Consider the following 22,886-nt stretch of genomic DNA (forward strand, 5'->3'; position numbering starts at 1 on the left):
TTGTTTTTATAGATCAGACATACTCCAAAGAAAGTGAAATATTCCCAAATGCATTCGAAGTTACTCAACTCTGTCTGTGAAAAAGTAAACAGGTAATACATTGGTTTCTAAAGACCTAGTCCTAAAATAGCCAACCAAAAAATTTCCAGATCTGAGGGAGCTTTTCACTGAGCAAATTGTTCTGCCCCACTGACCAAACTCTGCCACATAAAAGTCACATTTATTCTTTACTTTTTGCAGGAGAGCCAGCTTTATCCTATTTGGCTATTTAAAAAAAATTTTTTTTAATATTTATTTATTTTTGAGACAGAGACAGACAGAGCATGAGCAGGGGAGGGACTGGGAGACACAGAATCTGAAGCAGGCTCCAGGCTCTGAGCTGTCAGCACAGAGCCCGATACGGGGCTCGAACCCACGACCCGTGAGATCATGCCCTGAGCTGAAGTCAGAGGCTTACCCGGCTGAGCCACGCAGGTGCCCCCTCCTATTTGGTTGTTTAACATATCACTGTGGTGATCGCACACCAACGAGCACAGATGCATGCCTAGGATAAGGTTGTGGACGTGGTTTAGCCAAATACTAATATAAAATTCGGTTGCAGTGTTAATTTTTTCATGTCAGTAAACATAACGTTTCCTTTTCTAGTCATCAGATGCTCTTCCTGGCTCAGATGAGTACCTTTTTATAATTGCTCACCCACATGGAGCATTTCATTGGTCAAATTACCTTAATTATTAAAGGCTCGGGGGAGGGGGAGGGGGTAAAGTGGCCCAGAGGAGCAGGTGGAGGGGAAGAAGCAAGTGACAATGTTGTTTTTAGACCCCTCACTGCGGGAGGCACGTTCTAGCTTCCTCACCTGCCAACAGTGAGGGAGCCTAAGGAAGGAGCGCCCTTTGTCATCCTCGGCTCGTGCCCCTAACTGAATCCTGAGACTGGGAGTCTTGGTGACAGCAAGCTGAACGCAGCTAAATAGAACGGTCCCCATCTCAGGGACCACGGTCAAAGGTCTCATGCACATTCTTGTCACCATCAAAGTTCTTGTGGGACCCTTGCTTAGACACTCACACGCACTCACCTCTCCTGCCGGCTCAAAGTCCCAGGTGTGCTCTGTGTTTTGGGGCGTGACGAAAGCAGAGACCTCAGACCCCTACACGTGACGTTTTAGAAAGCTTGCCTTGTGCAGGTGGATGGGCTCTTCTCACTCTGCTGTGCTCAGTAGCAGAGCCAGCCTCTCGCTCACGGGCAGCCAGAAAGGTGAATGGAAGTTGTGTATTCAAGAGCAGTTCTGTGCAGCCCGGAGTTAGAAATAGGACCGGGGCTCCTGGGTGGCTCAGTTCGGTTAAGGCTCCTACTACAGCTCAGGTCATGATCTCACGGGTCGTGGCTTCGAGCTCCGTGTCGGGCTCTGTGCTGACAGTAAGGAGCCTGCTTGAGATTCTCTTCCCCTCTCTCTGCCCCTTCTCCAGTCTCTCTCTCTCTCTTTCTCTTTTCTCTTAAAAATAAATAATTAAGGGCACCAGGGTGGCTCAGTCAATTAAGGCCCAACTTTGGCTCAGGACACCCAATCATGGGTTTGAGCCCCATGTCGGGCTCTGTGCTGGCAGCTCAGAGCCTGGAGTCTGCTTTGGATTCTGTGTCTTCCCCTCTCTCTGTTCTGTCTTCCCCCCTCTCTCTCTCTGCCCCTCCCCCACTTATGCTCTGTCTCTACGTCTCTCTCTCTCTCAAAAATAAATAAACATTACAATAAGTAAATACATAGATAGACATTAAAAAAAGAGAAACAAATAGTACCTTTGTACATCTGAGGCATGTCTTTTCCCTTACCGAAAAGTGGGGAAATACCACAGGAACAGTGACAGAGGGGGTGGCATTCTTTGCCCCGTGCAAAAACTTACTGTCTCACTCTAGAAGATGTCTGTGTTTCTTCCATGCAAATACAACATAGCCAAATTTACAGCAAAGGCCTGAATATCATTATAAATGCGACGCAAAAGCATGAGAAGGTCACTAGGAGCTAAAGAAAACTTTTTAAAATACGGCTAAACCAATTGGTGAATCTTTCTAGAACTAAGACAAAAAGACATGTTAAATATGTATTCTCAGATGCCTGAGGCTTTTTGGAACTTACAGTTTGAAATGTTAAAAATCCTTGCTTGCGGGTAATATTAATAAGTCTGCCCACTCTTGACTCGTCAGATTCACTTACCTCGAGGGGTCTTTTTTTTTTTTTGTAGACACAGTGACCATCAGCTTATCATTTAGTAGCATGTCTTCATCTGCATATTGCTTTTAGCACTCCGAGGAAAATCCCAGACCTGTAAATCTGCTGCATTCTAAGAACAAGGCTATCTTGTAGAATATCTCCTGCCTAAACACGCGGACTTATTTCCTGTCTTCCTCTCCTGCTTTTACATCACAAGGCCATCTTGTTCCACTTTGTCTTGAAGTAGTTTTTACCCAGGCTAGGATTGGAAAGCCCCCAGTTTCTCTACAGTTATGGAAGATTCCGGAGTTAATCCCAGTTTGGGAGTGGAAAGCAGAGAGGGTACCCCGGGCTAACTTGAATCGTCTTCAAGGCTCACACCGCCAATCCTTCACCTTGGTTTTGCTTTTGCTTTTATGACCCGGCTCAGAGGCCAGTTCTGAGGACCCACCCGTCTTAAGTTTCCTGGGAGCCACCCTGCGTGAGATCGCCCTCGCTCTTAAATCAGAAGTGCTGTGTCCGTCCTTCTGCATCGCTGTCCAGCTTTCACGCTAGACAGATTTGCATTTCTCTTTGGGGCTATGGGATCTCAAGAGTACGGAATGAAAGGGTCATCTTAGGTTTTGAGAGTTAAGAATCTTCCTGATCAGGAATCAGCACCAACCACACAAGGGGGTGAGCTCCGTGGTGGCAGGGAGTTTGGTGGCTGTGTTTTGTTCACTTATCTCTCCAAGTCCTGGGAATAGTGCTGACCACACAGTAGGCACTCAATAAGTGAAAGAATAAGCAGTCATACGGGACTAGGTTTCATTCCATTAATTCCATAATGGTCCTTGATCTCAACCACATCATGGCCTTTGGTGTTATAAGTGCCTTCTTTGGTTTCCTTCACATACCGATTTCCCGCTACCAGATGGCTTCCCATTGCTCTTTGGGCCCTGGGAATGGATTATTTTGTACTAAACGCCCTGCCCCCCTTGTGAATGCTGGAGGTTCACATATAACCTTGGCCTCATCAGTGCCTTGTTAGCTTTTACAGATTGCTGATGAGATCCAGGGAGGCCGTACCATATCCCCCAAGCATTCAAGACCCTCTGCCACATTGCTCCCATCCACCTCTGAGAGGTGAGGCAGACAAACGCACCCATTTCTACATCTGGAAAATGAAGCATTCTCTTGGACATGTAGCGTTTCTTCTGTTCTCTCGCCTGGAAGTAGCCGTACTTGGCTTGTTGCCAGCTCAGCTCCTCTCATCTTTCAAGGCCAAGATCCTGCAAAGTGCTTCAGGTTGCCTTCCCCACCCCCACCCCAAAACACAGTCCTCATCCCTAACTGTGGGGATCCTTCCAGAGAAACACAACATCCTTGTCCGCATTCTCTGTGGAGGGTAGTGGGCTCTGGACCTGGATTTGGGTCCTGTGCTTCTGCTTTCTGACTCCACGACCTTGGGGAAAACTACTGAAGCTCTCCCGGCCCCAGTTTCCTCATCCAAAACAGAAATAATAATAGCAATAATAATAATAGTGCCTCATCGAGTGTCACGAAGATTAAAGTCTTGCGTGTAAAAGGCTTATCACAGTACCTATTATGCTGTTAGCATCTAATGACTATTATCATTTTTATTTTATTATTTACCTTTTTTTAAAAAGACTATTTTGTTTTTAAGTAATCTCTGCATCCAATGTGGGGCTCGAACTCACAAACCCAAGATCAAGAGTCATATGTTCTACCAACTGAACCAGCCGGGTGCCCCTATTATTTACCTTCTTAATACATACGTCCTTTCCGCCCATATTAAAAGCATTTCAAGGGCTGGTTGTAAGTGATTTTATACCTTTTTTAAAAACATGTATTTATTTTTGAGAGAGAGAGAGCAAGTGTGTAAGTGGGGAGGGGCAGAGAGAAAGAGACAGAGGATCTGAAGCCAACTCTGGGCTGACAGCAGAGAGCTCAATGCGGGGCTCGAACCCACAAACTGTGAGATTAGCCTAGGTGACAACATTGGACACTTAACCCACTCAGCCACCCAGGTGCCCCTATACCTCCTTTCATTGAAATCTTCATTGAGATCACTGTACATGCACACACAGTTGTAAGAAATGACATGGAGAGAAGGCTATATGTACCCTTTGCCCAGGTTCCCCCTGATGGTAACATTTTGTAAAACTGTAGCACAATATCACAACTAAGATATTGATAATATTGATATCGATACCGGCTAGTGAGCTTATTCAGATTTTCTCAGTTTTACTTGTGTGTGAGTGTATTTCAAGACGATCTGTTGAAATTTATCACCTGCGTGGGCCACTGTGCTAAACTGTGTTAGGAAACTTCATGCTCGTCTGGGTTCAGCCCAGTAGCTAGACAGGTGGTGCTGTAATGACAGTACATGACAGCTGGAAATGTGCGTGGCTGTCCCCTGATAGGCAGGACACGTAAATCTCCAATAATTTTTTTTTTTTTTTAGCCTAGGAAAATATCAGCAGATAATCTAAACCTTCTTGTGATGTAGTTTTCATACCCGGGATAGAGAGACGAGATTTAAATTCATCTGCATAATAAAATGCATCCCCTCCCCCCCCAATAACATCTGTTAAAACAGACTCCAGAGAGCTGATAGGCCAGCTGTCTGCTGATGATAGGAAGGGCAGAAGTTTATAATTGTTCATCTCTTAGCCCAGGGCAGTCAGGTCTCCTGTCAACACGACCCCATGGCTGACCCAGCAAGTAACACAAACATTTATTTGCTTTGTTTTTAACGTTTATTTAATTTTGAGAGACAGAGTCAGAGCACGAGCAGGGGAGGGGCAGAGAGAGTGGGAGACAGAATCTGAAGCAGGCTCCAGGCTCCAAGCTGTTGGCACGTAGCCCAATGCGGGGCTCGAACCCACCAACTGGGAGATCGTGACCTGAGGCGAAGTCGGACACTTAACCCACTGAGCCACCCAGGTGCCCCAAGCATTTGTTCTGTTTTTAATCACGAGGTCCACTGTGCCCATTTCTGCCCAGTACCATCACTGCCGGGCATCTGCAGGGCAAGCAAATGCCCCGCTCACTGCAGTGATTGCACTCAGTGGTTGTTAAATCATCAGTGGAAAGTCATTCATTACAGCCTGGCTACTCACAGCATAGTCTGTAGACCAGCTTGTCGGGATACCGACCGTCAGACCCTGCCCCAGCCTTGCATTTTAACCTGATTCCTGGGTGATTCAGATACACATGGAAGTTCCAGGAGCCCTGGTCTACAGAGAGGAGGGCTTTCTCAGAAAAAACCCCAGGGTGCCTGGGTGGCTCAGTTGGTTTTCTCTGACTCTTGATTTCCGCTCAGGTCACCATCTCACCATTTCTGAGTTCGAGCCGCACGTCAGAGCCTGCTTGGACTTTCCTCTCTCTCCCTCTGTGCCCCTCACCTGCTCCCGCTCTCTATCTCAAAATAAATAAATAAACTTAAAAAGAAAAGAAAGGCCCTAAAGCAGTGGTCTGGCTGGCTGACTACACATGGAATCGCTGGGACCTTAAAACATTCTGATTCTTGAGTTCGGGCCCCGGAGATTCTGATGCAATTTGGTCTGGGTGTGGCTTGGGCACTGAGAGTTTTAAAAGCTCCCAGGTGATTCTCGGTGCTGCCAAATCGCAGACTCTGCTGTGCTTTGGACCATCCCTGCTATTTTCTAGAAGTACAGGTGCCTAAGCTCCGCCCCCGGAAGTCCCGAGCCCGGTGAGTCTGGCGTAGTCGGGCTCAGGCTTGTAGACTTGGAAGTATCAGCACGATGGAGGGTTCCGGGCTGAAGGCCCGCAGAGCGGAGCCGCAGGGAGCTCGAGGCTTGACCCCTCAAGAAAGCAGGCGCGCAGGGGTTTCTGCAGCCCTTTGCCCCCCACTTCCCCCGTCTCCGCTGAAGAACCAAGCACCAGGTTATCCAGTACTGCTTTTCAAACAGCAGTGGGCATTTAGCACATGTAGTATGCCGCCGCTCTAAGTGCCTTCCTGAAATCCCTCGTATTCTGCAAAATCACACACTTTAATGGTCAGGGCTTCTGAGAAAAATGGCACACCCTGCAGGGCACTTCATAAACAGGTCGTTTTAAAACCAGAGACAAAAGCAAAAAAAAAAAAAAAACAACCAAAAGTGCTTTTGAACCAGGAAGTTCCCTTGGACCGTCCAGGGAGGCAGCTCAGGTTGGCTAACGGTTGCCATGGCACGTATGAAAAATACACAGGAAAACTGAGTGGAAGTGCTGCAGCCCGCAGGTAGGCAGGTCAGACGGTGCTGCGGCAGCAGCACAGAAGCGGCTGCTGTGGAGCCGGGCCTGGGGGGGGGGGAGGGGGGGGGGGGGGACCCCGAGTGGGGGGGGGAGCTGAGCCTGGCGGGGGGAGGAGCTCGGCCTGGGGGTGCACCTGTCCTCAAACACACAGGCCTAGAGTGCACGTCTCAGGAGAGAGGAACTACGGGACGAGCCTCATTTTTTATTTTATGCAAATAGGCCTCTAGAGAGTCTGCTGCCAGTGCAAAAATGGAGTTGAAGACTCTTCCCTCTCCTGCCCAAGGTTCTGTACTTTCCTGCAGCCATTCCGGGCCCCTTGGCCTAGGAGGAAATCCCATGTGACTGCATCTGTGTTGTACTGACATCATTCCCCGACTAACCCATCTCAGACAGATAACTCATTATAGATCCCGTGCTCAAGGACCCCCGGGGTTAAGGCCTCCTCCTTCTCAGGGGCTCAGAGCGGTGCAAAGTGAGGGCCTGGATTATTTGCATTGGAATCATTTGCTACAGTGCATGTTTAAAAATACAGATCTCTAGGGGCGCCTGGGCGGCTCTGAGTCCATGCAGCACCCGACTCTTGACTTCAGCTCAGGTTTGTGAGATCAAGCCCCACATCTGGGCTGTCAGTGCAGAGCCTGCTTGGGTCTCTCTCTCTCTCTCTCTCTCTCTCTCTCTCTCTCTCGCTCTCTCTGCCCCTTCCCCTGTCACATTCTCCCTCCCTCTCTCTCTCTCTCTCTCAAAATAAATAAATAAAAATTTAAAAAACTACAGATCTCTAAGTTTTACCTCTGGCTTGTTGAATTCGCCCTTGTAACAAGGGCTCTGGGTTGTCCTCATGGGCAGTAAAATTCCACCCATGGGCTTACTTAGACCCAGATCCAGAGGGAATACTACCGCTTGAGGTGTTGCCGTAAAGAATCGCAGGGTTTTGGAAGCTACAGGAAGTTTGGGGCTTGTCAAGCGTAACCCCTTTGCCCTCAGAGGAAAAAAACCCTCACAATCTGGAGGATTCTCTGCTTTCCAGCAGGCTTGCTGCACACAGCGCGGGCTTCACCTGTCCTCCAGCTGAAAGAAATACAGATCCTGATTTATTGTAACTAATCCAAAACAGTTGTGCCCTCTGCAGCTGAGTTTTATTTAAGGAGTAGTTCAGGGATAGGAATTTGGGCGGTAGCAGTGGGGGCCAGAGGCAGGCGGGTCGCTTGGCGGCCTGGGTGGGACTGAGTCCTGGTAGCAGCAGATCTGTCATCACTGCCTTGGGTGGGAGCTGAGGGCTGGGGACATGCCTTGTTGGTGTGTTATGGCTGTGACTGAAAATGAACTGCTTCACTGATAATGGGGTAGGAGAAATGTGGGGCTAACCAGCCATCTATCAATACAAACAATAAAGTTGTGGTTGTCCACACTGGGTGGGAATGGCCCCAAATAGATCAGTAGATAAACCGAACTGAGTAGAGAATACAGAGTCAGACCCGAGAATGTATTGGACTTTGGTTTATGATGGAAAGAGCCTCTCAAGTATTAGGAGCGAAACAGAATCTTCAATGCTGACAGTTAGCCATCTATATGGAGGAAAAAAATAAGAGCAGTTCATTCCAGTGGACCCCAAATGAACTCCAGATGGATCCCAGAGTTAAATATATTTTAAAAACTCCAAAACTATAAATTACTAGAAAAAATATTGGAAACTATTTTTATGAATTTGAAAGCCATAAGATCTTCTTGGTATACAATAGGACAGGAAGGAAGGAAGGATAGAAAGAGAGAGAGAAAGAAAGGAAGAGAAAGGAGGGAGAGAAAGAAAGAAAGAGAAAAGAAATATATTTGTAGTCTCTTCTCTTGAAAAACTTGGTTTCATGAGAGACAGATCCAGCTCTTCACTGTGATCCCACTGACCCTAAGTTAAACCCCCAGTCAAGTTTTTGTTCGATGCCTTTACATCGCACTGCAATTCTAGCATAAATGAGCTCTTACCTAAGACAACTGACAAAAGCTCGTGGCTTTTACATGGAAATAGCCTCTGTTCTTTCCTTCCAGCTACTTTACAATATAAGTGGGCTCCGTTCCTTTTTTCTTCAAAAACAGCGTATATATTTTAATGCTACAGCTTTTCTAAATCCCTTAAGAGACTGCCCCAAATCTAGCAAGAGAACCTTTGTGTTTGATCAGTGAATGTGGAAGCTGAAAGTTAGATGCTGAAAAAAGGCCCCATGAGCATCCACGGGGCCTACACATGAGTTAATATTGTTAAAAATAGAACCGGGGCTCCTGGGTGGCTCCAACAGTTGAACCTCCAACTCCTGATTTTGGCTCAGGGCATGATCTCCCAGTTCATGGGATTGAGCCCCATGTTGGGCTCCAAGCTGACAGTGCTGAGCCTGCTTGGGATTCTCTCTCTCTCTCTCTCTCTCTCAAAATGAATAAACATTTAAAAAATAAAAATAGAAGCAATAAATATGAATGAAATCCCCTTTCTTATCATTTTCCTAGAATCCTACATTGTGAGATTGTATTATGTGAGAGGTCAGATTTCCCCAGGAGGAGAGCTAACAGTAAACAAGGTGTCATGATTACTGAACATTTGTGCTCCGTCCCCCACATTCGGATGTTAAAGCCCTAACACTCAGAGTGGTGGTATTTAGAGGTGGGGCCTTTAGGAGGTGATTGGGTTTAGACAAGATGATGGGGGTGGGGGGAAGCCCATGATAGGATTCATGTCCTCATTGGAAGAGGAAGAGAGACCACAGCTGCCTCTCTCTCCCTCCCCCTCACTGTGTGTGTCTCCTCCTCCCTTCCCTTCTCTCTCTTCCCCCTTCTCCTTCCCCTTCTCTCTCTCTAGCTCCCTGCCTCACCTTGTGTATGTGTGTGTGTGTGTGTGTGTGTGCGCGTGTGTGTGTGTGTCTTTCTCCTCCCTCCCTCTCTCCCTACCCTCTCCTTCTCCCTCTGGGTCATACAAAGACACAGCCAGCAGGCGACATTTGCAAGCCAGGAAAAGAGTCCTCACTGAGAGCTGTACTGGTTCATCAGAACTAAGAGAAATACGTTTCTGCTGCTTAAGCCACCCAGGCCATGGTATTTTGTGATAACAGCCCAAACAGACCGAGACATAAGGTCAGCCTCAGACTGCAGAGCCCCGAGTGACTTGGGAGCCATTTGGTGCACGAATGTAGTAACTTACTAAAAAGCATCCCTCTGGGGGGCCCGGGGGACTCAGTCCATTGAGTGTCTGACTTCAGCTCAGGTCATGATCTCATGGTTTGTGAGTTCAAGTCCCACATCGGGCTACTGTCAGTGCAGAGCCTGCTTTGGATCCTCTGTCCTCCTCTCTCCGCCCCTCCCCTACTTGCATTCTCTCAAAAATAAATAAACATTTTAAAAAAAGGAAAAGAAAGCACCTCTAGAGTCTACACTAGCTTCCATTTGTACCTAATTTAAACCAGAGGTTAGTCTATTCACTGGGAGGCTGTAAGTTCTTATAAATGATGATTTGGGTATTTTGGTGTTCATCGCATGACACCCATATGACACTTTAGGAAGGCGTTTTTTGTTTTTTTTTTTTCTGAAATGGAATTTTCATTTACCAAAACTAAGCAATAAGCAAGTCATACCAGGAAGCTGTGTAGTTAAAGAGCCTGAAGATGAAACTCTGTGGAGGTGCACTTTCAGATCATCACCTCAAGTTCTGTGCCAGGCCCAGAGTTCGCACAGATTGTGGGGACAAACAAGCGTTGTCATCCATAAAAATAGGAACCATTCACAGAGTGTTTGTATGTTCCATGCACTACGTTAGTGTCCTACATTTGGTGATCCCCGGAATAAAAGTGACATGGGCCACCAAGCTCAAAGAGGTTGATTAACATGCCCATGGTGCATCTATTTTAAGTGCCAAGATTGGAATTCACATTCCCTGTGGAAATCAGGTCAGCACAGAACAAATTGAGGCTGACGGTTCTGAGGGAGAGGAGAGCCAGAATCATCTGGGTTAAAGATCGACTTCAACATCCCAATGGTTTATGGAATCATCTGGTTGTCCCCGAGGCAGCGGCAGAGGACGCCCGGACCCCAGCACTACTTAGTCACCTGGGTTTACCTGCAGCTGCAGGTGAAAACAGCTTCCAGCACCCACAGCTCCCTACCGCCTTTCTTTGTGGCCTGGGAGGGGGTTCAGCCACACATGACTCGGTAGCTGGAGGTAGGCAAACCTTATGCTCCCGTAGGATGATTCTAAGGCATGTGCCACACAGTCCTGTGGAAGGGCTCCGTGGGATCAGGCCCCTGTGCCCACAGCTGCAACATGTGTAGTCATGTGCTGGCGATCCTGCCTTCCCGACTCACAGGCTCCCTGAGGTCACCTCCCTGATAAACTAACTGTATCCGCATTCTTGTCTCATGGTCGGCTTTTCCAAGGGGACTCAAGCTAAGACAACTTCCTACCTAAAGCCTCTAGTTTAGGTAGAATCTTCCATCCCTGGAACACAGGGGGAATGCCTTTTAAGGGCATGACCTTGAAGGAATCTGGCTGATTCCTTAAGGCTCAGTGTTCTAATGTCACTCATTTCGGAACACTTGCGGAATTCTCATGTCCCGCCTAACCATTCTGTCCTGATCCACGCCCTCCGATGAAGTCCTATAGCTCTTCATTTCATGGACTTGCGATCGTCCACTATAGATTACACTGGATTAGACAGACAGTATACTGATTCATCTGCTTCACCAGACCTGGATTTGTTACAGGAGTGAGCTTTGTGGGGCACACACGGTACCTGATAGTTGGAAATGTCCAATCAATGTTGGCTTGAACACCAGCATGTGATCTGATAGGCTCACTTGTGAAAGGGGATTTCAACTCAGCCATGCCAAGAAGTTCAGGAACTTTGTAAACCAAAGTTACAGAAGAAGATTTGAGTTGTAATAATTCATTTCAAACACTACCACGGTACAAACGTGGAAGAGTAGTGTTTTAGCTTAGGGGTGCCAAAATAGAAGACCAGAGACTAGCTAGCTTCAACGACAGACATTAGTTTTCTCACAAGTCTGGGGGCTAGATGTTCAAAGAGTTAGTTGGTCACGTAGGTTTCTTCTTAGGCCTCTCTCCATGGCTTGTGGATGACCGCCTTCTCCCTGCACGTGTCTGGTGACTGTCCATGTCCTAATCTTCCTTCCTTGTAATGACACCAGTCACACTGGATTAAGGCCCACCCTAATGACCTCATTTTACTCTAGTTACCTCTTTAAAGGCCCTAGCTCCAAATATAGCATCATTCTGAGGTGCAGGGTTTAGGGCTTCAACATATGAATTGCGGGGCAGGGGGGCACAGTTTAGCCCATAGCAAAGTAGTCTATAAATCTCTCACAGAGCATTCTGGGGCGTGTGTCAGTAAGAATTTTAATATCTGGAAAGTCAGCATTTAACCATCTCAAAACTCAGCCTGGGAGACTCCACCATTCTGGAAAAGCAACTATGCCCAATTTCGCCTTCTGGAATGAAGGTGGCAGAGTGCTGGCTGAGGGGCCTCCCCAGCAGGTTGTCCAGGCCCTTTAAACACTGTGCTGGGCAGAACAATGCCTCCGAAGACTGGGACCCTGTCCTGGTCCCCAGAGCCGGGGAATATATTACCTTATGTGGCGAAGGGGACTTTACAGGTGTAAGGTAAGCATTTTGATGTGGGGACATGACCCTAGACTACCTGGTCATTGACATGTAATCACAAGGGCCCTTCTGAGGGAGAAAGAGAGAAGAGGGCCAGAGTCTGAGAAAGACTTGAAGATCCCAGGCTGCTGGCTTTAACTTTGGAGGAAGAAGCAATGAGTTGGGGGAATGCAGGCAGTCTCTAGAAGCTGGAAGAGGCAAGGAGTTTCTCTTCTGGAGCCTCTAGAAAGAATACAGTTTTGCTGATCCCTTGATTCCAGCCCAGTGAGATCCATGCTGGACTGTCTGACTTGTAGAACTGTAAGATAAAAAATTTGTATTCTTTTTGTTAAATGTTTATTTTTGAGGGGGTGCGCAGAGAGAGAGGGAGATGCAGAATCCGAAGCAGGCTCCAGGCTCTGAGCTGTCAGCACAGAGCCCAAGGCAGGGCTTGAGCTCACAAACCTTGAGATCATTATCTGTGCTGAAGTAGGACACTTCACCGACTGAGCCACTCAGGTGCCCTGAATCTGTATTCTTTTTTTATTAATGTTGTTTTTTTTTTTAATTTATTTCAGAGAGAGAGAGAGAGACAGTGTGAGCAGGGGAGGGTCAGAGAGGGAATCCGAAGCAGAATCCGAAGCAGGCTCCAGGCTCTGAGCTAGCTGTAAGCACAGAGCCCGATGCGGGGCTCAAACCCACGAACCATGAGATCATGATCTGAGCAGAAGTCGGATGCTTAGCCGACTGAGCCACCCAGGCGCCCCTGTATTCTCTTAAATGAGTGAGTTTGTGGTCATTTGTTACAACAGCCAGAAGAAACTACTACAGCAAGAAAAGGTAATTTAAACACAAAGTGCCTCAAAGCAAGTCTGGCTATCCTTCAGATTTTTATTTCAGACATCAGAGAAGGAACACATTCATGACACAGACATGCAAATTCCAATTATCTTTGGCTTAGAAAATCTGATGTGGAAGAGAAAACTGTAAGAAAAATGGTAATTTACCTGGAATGAGGCTGGCTTGATTTAAAGTAAGTGTAACATTTTGGAACTCAGGAAGCCTCAGAGAGTAAGGACAGGACCATGGACTCCACAGCCAGTCCAGGCTGGAATTCCTGGGCCCTTTCAGGACTCTGCCTAGAACATCTCCAAGTTCACAGACCCCAGTGTCCAGAGGAGCTGAGCACACCTGTGGGCGTGGCGGGGCTCCAGAGAAGGCCATGCCCACAGTGTACCTGCTGACCTCAGGGCAGTGCATAGGAAGCAGAGAGTTCCAGGCTTCTCCAACCTGACACTACTGACATTTGAGGCTGGATAACTGTGTCATGGGCAGCTGTCCTGTACATTGTAAGATGTCTAACAGCATCTCTGGCCAGCGGCGATCTCTACTTCTCATTCCTACCCAGCTGACAACGAAGAAGGTGTCTAGACATTCCCAAATATCTCCTGGGGGAGGGGTAAAAATTACCCCATGTTGTTGAGCTCTGGCTAAATTCCGTACCCTCGCCAGTGACAGGAGAGAAACCATTAAGTCATCTAAATCCATGCTGTCCAACAGAAACATAACACAAGCCACATAACCTAATTTTTTCCGTGTCTGCAAGTTGAGCAACCATCACCAGTATTTAATTCCAGAATATTCTTATCATCCTCAAAGGAACCCGTACCCATTGCAGTCATTTTCTATTCTCCTCTCCCCTTAGCACTTGGCAAATGCTAATTTACTTTCTGTCTCTATAGATTTGCCTTTTGCGGATATTTCATATAAATGGAATTCTACAGCATGTGGCTTTTGTGTGTCTGTCTTCTTTCACTCAGAGTAATATTATGAAAGGTCATCCATGTTGGATTATCTATCAGTACCTCATGCCTTTTTACGGCGGAATAAGGTTACTTTGTATGGACATGCTGCATTTATTTTAATCCATTCAACAGTTGACAGACATCTGGGCTGTTTCTACTTTGCAGTATTATGGATAATGCTACTACAAACATTCATATATAAGGTTTTGTGTAGACGTGTTTTCAATTCTCTTGGGTGAATGCCCAGGAATGGGGTTGCTAGGCGACTTTTTTTTCAGTAGGCTCCATGCCCAATGCAGGGTTTAAATTCATGACCTGAGATCAAGACCTGAGCTGAGATCAAGAGTCAGATGCTTAACCACCTGAGACACCCAAGCACCCCACTAGGTGAATTTATGTCTAACTTTCTGACAAACTGTTATACTGGTTTTTCGAAGCAGCTGTACCATTTTATATCCCTACCAGTAGCATATGGGGGTAAGCCACACACATAACTCATTTTTTGGAAGCTACAAGCTCACAGGTGAAGTAAGCTTTAGTCGTATCTTTTATTAACTAAGTATAACCAAAATATGGGGCCCCTCGGTGGCTCAGTCAGTTGAGCATCTGACTTTGGTTCAGGTCATGATCTCACAGTTCGTGAGTTCAAGCCCCGCATCAGGCTCTCAGTGCAGAGCCTGCTTCAGATCCTCTGTTCTCCTTTCTCTCTGCCCCTCCCCTGCTCATGCTCTCGCTCTCAGAAATGAATCAGCACCTTTAAAAATTTAACCAAAATATTATTTCAATATATAATCCATATAAAGGATGTCTAGGTGGCTCAGTTGGTTGAGCATCTGACTCTTGATTTCAGCTTAAGTCATGATCCCAGGATTGTGGGATCAAGCCCCGTTTCAGGCTCTGTGCTGAGTGTGGAGCCTGCTTAAGATTTTCTCTCTCTCTCTCTCTGCACCTCTCCCCTGCTTGCACTCTCTCTCTCTAAAAAGGAATCCATATAAAAATGCATGAGATATTTTATATTCTTTTTTCCAGTATTAGGTTTTCAAAATTTTACACTTATGTTGTATCTCAATTTGGATGCTAACTATTCACTGGAAATACTTGCTCTGTATGTAGATTTCATTAAATTCACAACTGAATGAGTAGATTAATTTACTCAAGTTGTTCCAAGCCTACTTAAAATTTTTACTAACTATATCACACACATCAGTTTTTTAATTTGCTTGTACATTAACTAAAATTAAATAAAATTTAAAATTCAGGGGCGCCTGGGTGGCTTAGTCAGTTAAGCGTCCGACTTTCGCTTAGGTCATGATCTCGAGGTTCGTGGGTTCGAGCCCCGCGTCGGGCTCTGTGCTGACAGCCAGCTCAGAGCCTGGAGCCTGTTTCAGAGTCTGTGACTCCCTCTCTCTCTGACCCTCCCCTGCTCACGCTGTCTCTCTCTCTCTCTCTCTCCTAGAAATAAATAAAACATTTAAAAATTTTTTTTAAATTCAATTCCTTAGCTGCGCTAGGAACACTTCAAATGTTCATTAGTCACAAATAGCTAACGTCTTCTGGATTGGGCAACTCATCTCTAAGTTATTTCTGCTATAATTGTGATTTTTTTTTTTTATAGTGGGGAGGAGCAGAGAGAGAAAGTAAAGAGAGAATCCTAAGCAGGCTCCACATCCAGCTTGGAGCCGACACAGGACTTGAAATCATGACCCTGGGATCATGACTTGAACCGAAAACAAGAGTCGGATGCTTAACTAGCTGAGCCACCCAGGTGCCCCATTACTGTGACTTTTTAAAATTTATTTTAGTATTTATTTACTTTTTTAATGTTTATTTATTTTTGAGAGAGAGAGAGCATGAGCGAAAGAGCATGAGTCGAGGAGGGACAGAAAGAGAGAGGGAGACACAGATTCCTAAGCAGGCTCCAGGCCCTGAGCTATGAGCACAGAGCCTGACATGGGGCTTGAACCCATGAACCGTGAGATCATGACCTGAGCCAAAGTTGGAGGTTTAACCGACTGAGCCACCCAGGCTCCCCTATAACTGACTTTTTAAAAGGCATACTGCCCCAGGCCCTTAACCTTGGGGTTTTTTTTTTTCTCTCCTACAGCTGTGATTCAGTGACAAGTTACAATTTTCTTTTTATTTAAAAAAATAGACTTTTCTGTATCAGAGTAGTTTTTAGCAAAACTGAGCAGGAGATAGAGTTCGCATATGCCTCCAGCCCCCACGCATGCGCAGCCTCTCAGCAGCCTGGTTGGTACCTGTGTTTCAGTCCATGAACTTCCGCTGGCACATTGTTACCACCCAGAGTCCATGGTTTATGTTAGGGTTCACTCTTGGCGTGGTGCATTCTGTGGGCTTGGACAAATGTGGCGAGCCATGTACCCACCATTATGGTGTGCAGTTCTATTTTTACTTATTTAAACAAATTTTTTAATGTTTATTTTTGAGAGAGAGAAACAGAGCACAAGTGGGGAAGGGGCAGAGAGAAAGAGACACAGAATCCGAAGCAGTCTCCAGGCTCCGAGCTGTCAGCACAGAGTCCCAGAGCCCGATGCGGGGCTCGAATCCACCAATGGTGAGATCATGACCTGAGCCCAAGCCAGATGCTCAACCGACTGAGCCACCCAGGTGCCCCTGTGTGGTTCTATTTTTAAAGGGCTTCTTCCTGTGCCCCATATATTCCTAGCCACGGTCTACCCTTTTGGAACAAGTGGCAAACAGCAGCAGCTGTCGCCCCGTGAGCCCCTCCAGCTTCCCAGCCCTAACCCCACGTAGCCTTTACTTTTAATGCCACATTCTAAGGCAGCCCCCTATGGCTAGGGCCTCAGTGTCCCAGTTGGCATCCTGCCCGCCCTGCTGCGTGTTGGGCAGGCTCCACTGCATCTCTTGTGTCACCCTGAAAACAACATGCCACGCCAACCCCGCAAGCCATCTATCAGGTTACTGTCAGGACAAAAGGGGACACATTACAGCTGTCTTTGAGGTCACAGCTTACTGGGCTTGGGAAATCGGATGCGGAGTAGAAAGCTGGATCGGAGGGGGCGTAAGCCCTACGGGCTTTTCCCTTACACTGAGATCTCATCATAAGATGTCTAAGNGAAATAAATAAAACATTTTAAAACACTTTAAAAAAAGATGTCTAAGGGCTTAACCATCAGAAGGTCCACATTCAGCATCAGCATCTGCTCAGGGGCAGGAATGCATGGCCCATCCGCTCAAGCATCGAGGGCTCATGTAGGAGAGCGCTTCTCACGCTCGTACATGCATGTAGGTCACCTGGGAAGTTGTTGGAGAGCAGCTTCTGATTCACCAGGTCTAGGGAAGGACCCGGGAGCCTGCATTTCCAGTAAGTTCCCAGGGATTCCCAGTAACCACACTTTTGAGTAAGAAAGGCTTTCCCCGGAAAGTGCGCCCCGCCCTGCCCTTCCACCCTCCTCCGTCACACCCAGCCGCCCCCTGGCTCATAATACCTGATGAGTGGAAATTTGTGCCAGGCACTGTGCTAAGACTTCGGTGGGCTAGCTTATTTCATTATCTCAGCAACCCAATGAGAGAAGTCCTGCGTCTGTCCGGACTCTGGGGCAGGAGGTGGTAAAGCCTGGCTCTGAACAGAGGCTGCCTGACTCCAGGCCCTCAGCCCCAAGCACAACATTACACAGCTTCTTAAGTCCATTTTAGGTTTGAGTTCCTTAAATAAACTCTGATAACCGTGGCGGCCTCTGGTGCAGGGGACCGAGTGGGTTATGAGGTCAGTGTCAGACCAGTTCTCAGGGCAAGGGGGTCAGGCGTCTTTCTCCAAATTGGCCCTTCAGCATCACTGATGAGATGGTGAAGGTTCGCCAGGCTCCAGCCACATCCTTCCTATCCTCTGGGACCGTACATGACATTCTCTTCTAAGACACTCCTCACGGGCTCCTGCAACAATCCTCCTGAAACCTAAATCTGGGAATATCATTCCCTTGTTGAGACCGACACCTTCCCGGCCCCAGCCAAACCTTGGTGGATCCTCGTTCTATATAGGACTAACCCCAAAAGCTTTGCATAACGTGAAGAATTCTCCATTACCAGGCTGTGGGCTCTTTCCACTGCCTCCTTTCCCTCTGCCCTTACCCACAGCCTAATCATTGCAGATACCTGGGCACTCGCCTGCCCCAGTGCCTTTGTTCATGCTGTTTCCTTGGCCTTCTCCATGATAGAACATTTGCTGACCTCCTTGACCTTGTCCGCCTCCTTACGCAGAACGTAAATTCCGAAAAGACAGCGGTCAGCTGGTGATGTCCTTTCCCCAGCAGCTACGATGAGGCCAGGCTCATAGAGAGCTTCCAATAAGTGTTTGTTGAATAAAGGAACAAAGGAATTAATACATATAATGCATAGGCAGCACATAAATGGATTCTGGATCTTTCTCTGATACGCATGGCCCTTCTCTCCTCTCCCTGAAGGAGAATGAATTTGCCCCATAACATTTTATTCTGATGCCTCTGCTAGCATTTACCTTATAGTACAGCTTCGCTCAGCTGAGCTGTTACTGCGTGAGCCACGTGGAGACAGACTCTGGGTCTGATTCATCTGTGAACGCCCAGAACAAACACGGGGCCTGTCAATATTATTTGTTCGACTGAATTAACATCTCATTAAAGAGGCAAGACAAACACGAAAGATCATATTCCCCCACCCCCTCCAATTTGCTGCCTCCACCGCATTTACAGAGCTGAGGAGGGGGTGGGGGCGGGCAGGAGGTAAAATTGCAAATTCTGTAAGTTCCCCTTTCTGCTGATGCTTGAAAAATTATCTTTCTGAGTCAGCGCAGGTATTTTGATACTGCCTTGAGATTTCAGGCATTTTTTTTTTTTTAAGCTGATGGTTTAAAAACAAGTACATCACATTTCCCATCAGACTGATGGTGCTGGATGGGAAAAATAACCATCATGAGAACCATTTATTTCTTCATCTTTTACATTTCTAGCGCAGGGCAAATTCTGACAACAGCGATAAGGAACTCCCCCCGGCACTGCCTCTCCATAGGCAGATGAGAGAACATCCGGACTGGTCCCTATAAGGCCATTCTGAAGTGGCGGGCACTGATTATTGGGTCCAGAAGGTGGGCAGTGACGAGGGATAGACCCTTGGTGGTCCTGAATCCCACCCTCCCGACCGACTGCTTACCGCAGAAGCAACCAGACACTCCAGAAGAGAGCCAACCCTTCCTACTATCAAATCCACCCCCTCCCCCTCCAGTCAAGGGACAAAGCTTCACCACTGAGCAAACCAGAGACGGTGGAGAGGGAAGATCAACAAGCCAGGCGAGGAAAGGAATGGGTTGCTGTGGTGTGTTGAAAATTGTCCCCCCAGATTTAGGTCCCCCTGGAACCTCAGAACGTGACCTTATTTGAAACTGGGGGGTTTGTCGGTGTAATTAGTTAAGATGAGGTCAGAAGGTAGGAAGGACTCTTTCCTAGAGCCATGGCCCCAGGGACATCTTGATTCCAGGCTTCTGGCCTCCAGCTTTGAGAGAATAATGCGTGTTATTCTAAGTCACCCCCAGTTGGTGATCAATTCTGTAGCTCCAGGAAGCTCATGAAGCTGCCAATGGTGTGGACAGGGATTTGCCAGAAAAAAGTTGGTTGTTTTTCCATTTCTGCCTCCAGGACGGACTTCCAGAGTAGCTCAGGGGATGCAGGGTTGCCTCAAGGGTGAGGGGAGGATGGTCATAAGGGCGGTGCTGAGGGAAAAACAGAAGAAAAAGGTATCTGCCCTGATTCTCGTTGAGGCAGGACGATAATCTTTAGTCAGATTTTGTTGAGAGGGGAGTTTTCTAAATTCCTTTCTCCTTAATAGATCAGAGAGCCTTCCTTATCCCTGCACAGTCGGTGGGGGCGTGTGAGGGTTCAGACCCGGTACGCAGCCCTCGGAGGCGCCCTCGGAGATGCTGGGACGAAAAGACCCACGGAGTCAGGGCCCGGAGGGGCGCATCCGCCCAGCCTCCGCGTCTCCTGGCAACCGGATTGTCCTACACGAGCTTAGGGAAATCGTGAGAACAGATCTTTCCCTGCTTCCATTTCGGGGCTGGGGGAGTAGCCCACCACCCAACTACCGATGGGGGCAGCTCAGACGCCAGCTCCCGGAGGCGCAGGGTCGGAACCAGGCGGAACTGAGGGCCCAAGGCTTCCCTAAGGGAACGTTCAAGTTCTCGGATCCAAGGCAGGCCTCGTCAGAGGGAAAACCTGCTCTCCCTTCAGCCTTCAAAACCCCTACCTGTGAGTGAGAGCACAAGGAGAAGGCAAGAGCAGTTCCAGAGGGAAAAATACAGAGCTTGCCTTTACTCACGCATATAGGAACTCATATATCTGAATTTTCAAACCGCCATCCGTGCAAATATCAGCTCAGCATATTTTCTGCTTTTCCAGCTCAAATCACTGCACTGAATCCCAGGCATGTCTCTCTTTCTTGGATCTCACACAGCATTTCCCTAACAACATGAGTTTCCCAGAAACTTCTTTTTGATTCATTCTTTTTCCTCCTGTCGACAAGGGGAGAGTTGACCTTGACGGCTCCCTAAATTTCTGGCCTAATCACCATGTTGCTTGCTGCCCTCCAGCCTGCCTTTGATTCCCTTCATCTTTACCGTGCAGGTGCTTAACCTTAACCCTTCAGCTGCACATCGTCATTTTACAGCTCTGTGCCCAGGGTGACACGGACGTTACCACGTTCAGTGCCTGGTACCCACGGGTGCAGATAAGCTCATGTCTTCTGGAGAGTCTGTATCTGGAACCTCAGGTTGCTCAGGGTGGAAACAAGAGGTGCCTCTCTCTCTCTGCTCAAAACAAACAAACAAACAAATAATCAAACAAAACCCAGATGACTTCAGTTTTGATCCAGAGAAGGCTGAGGCCAACCAAGTGGCAAATTATTAGAGATGAAGAAGAGTTATATTTTAGTAGAAAATATATATTAACCAAGGTGCAGGACCTTTTGGCAACTCTTCAGGTAGTGGGTCAACATGTCAACAGAGAGCAAGAAGAGAACCATACTCTCGAAGCGGCAAAACCTTCCTGCCTGTGTTGGCAAAAGAAAAAAACAAAACAAAACAAAACCCAGACAAACAAAAAACAACACTGGACCAGTAACGAATTGGATGGATTTCATTCATTTGACCAATTTTTTTCTTTCAGTATTCCTTTCTGGAGTCTCCATCCGATTGATTGATTGATTGATTTTTGAGAAAGAGAGTGCATGTGCACAAGTGGGGGAGGGGCAGAGAGTGAGGGAGAGAGAGAATCCCGAGCAGGCTCCATGCTGCGGGCACAGAGTCTGATGTGGGGCTCGATCTCACAAACAGTGAGATCATGGCCCAAGCCAAAATCAAGGGTCGGACACTCAACTGACCAAGCCACCTGGACGGCCCTCATTTGACCTATTTTTTGAGCACCTGCTATGTGCTCTCCACCAAAACTTCATAGGAAGTTTTGTTTCTCCTGTGAACAAAGCTGTCTCTGAATTTAATCGAGTAGCTGTACTGCCTGCTGGTTATCTGCACCCTTCTAGAACTGAGCTCTCTGGGGGGGGACATTTTCTGCTTAACCAGATGCCCAAGCCTGGATATAGAGCTATCCTGCTACTTACTAGAAAGGACATATGGCAGAGAAGGGGCTCTTCAAGTCCTGAGTTTGCATTTTCTCTCATTGTGGTAATGACCATCCAAGACAAGTGACCTGCCTCTATTTATGTTTATATTCAGATTTTCCAAGTGCCAGATGCCGTCGCGGCTATGCACCGTGAAGCCGCCCCAAAAGGCAGCGTAGTAGTGTAGTAACCATGACAAGTATTTCCTGTTTCTAAAGTTTATAAGAACTGGCTTTGTACAATGTATTATTGTCGGTGCAGTGCAGTAATTGCAACTACGTTGGTTTTGGTTTTGCTCACAAATCTAGAAACTGTAAAGAGAGAGACTGATTTGAAAATGCTCTCCTAGAACCTGACTAAGGGTTCATTTCCCCACCCTGTTATCCAATCTGAAATCTACATAGAAGTTTCAGGCTGTGGGAAGTAAACAATACCACGCAACCCACCCCCAGCTCACCACCTACAGCGGGAATTCGGTCCGTGGCCCCCCGTGGGCCCTGAAGGGGAGACTGATGGGCTCAAGGGGGGCCTGGAAGCCTCTAAAATTGTATGCAAAGTTGTGAAGGCAAAACAAGATTACGAGGGAAGAAGCCATAACTTTTCTCAACCCCAGAAAGGATGAGCAGAGCTGGGGGCTGACAGCTCCTGGCCTTCTGCTTCTGTGGCTGTGACGACTGTCATCGGCTTGGACTGGGTCTGCGAGCCTCCAGAACTCCACAGACGGGCTTCAGGGCCCCTGTGCTGGCTCAGTGTGGCCTACTGGGAAGACGGGGCACTGGCTGCACAGAGGAGGGAGGGGCAGCTCTGGAGGACAAGGATCAGGACATGCGGCCCCGCAGTGACCAGCACAGGCTCCTCCCCGGCCCTCTCCGGGGTCCCCACTGGCACCTTCTGGATCAGGTACCCGGGGATGGCAGCAGGCTGTGTCTTCTCCAACACCTGCCATAGTTCACAGAGAGGATTAGATCTGGAAGCCTGATGAGCACAAGGGAAATCTGGTTCTGAGGGGAAGATGAGGTCTAAGCCTCATTTCAATGTTTGTCTTGTTCACATGGCAGCAAGTCATAGAACACCAAGGCCGTCAGGGCCAAGAGATACTCTCCAGCCTCTCACTTTACTGTGGAAGAAACAGCCTCGGAGAGACCCGGTGACTTCTCCAAGGCCACGTCCACGGCACAGCGGGTCCGGGACCGCCGCCGGCTTTTCCGAGGCCCACTCCCTAATCCATCATCTGTTCCGCTTTCCATCAACCTCCTCATCCGATCCTAGTGTCTTTAAGACAGCAAACAACAGAGACTGTTCAGAAGTGGAATTCAAGAAAAACCACTGGCTTCCCCGCTCTTTCCTTATGTCTGCATAT

At 47.6% G+C, this 22,886-nt stretch overlaps 1 protein-coding gene across 1 annotated transcript in view; it reads left to right on the plus strand.

Moving 5' to 3' along the window:
* ALPK2 (alpha kinase 2) overlaps window positions 1-22,886 on the plus strand; it is a 105,950-nt gene that overhangs the window by 32,159 nt on the left and 50,905 nt on the right. The gene's annotated exons all lie outside the window — the stretch shown is intronic.

Source organism: Crocuta crocuta, unplaced genomic scaffold (assembly GCF_008692635.1).
Source record: "Crocuta crocuta isolate KB4526 unplaced genomic scaffold, BGI_CrCroc_1.0 scaffold36, whole genome shotgun sequence".
Classification (NCBI taxonomy): domain Eukaryota; kingdom Metazoa; phylum Chordata; class Mammalia; order Carnivora; family Hyaenidae; genus Crocuta; species Crocuta crocuta.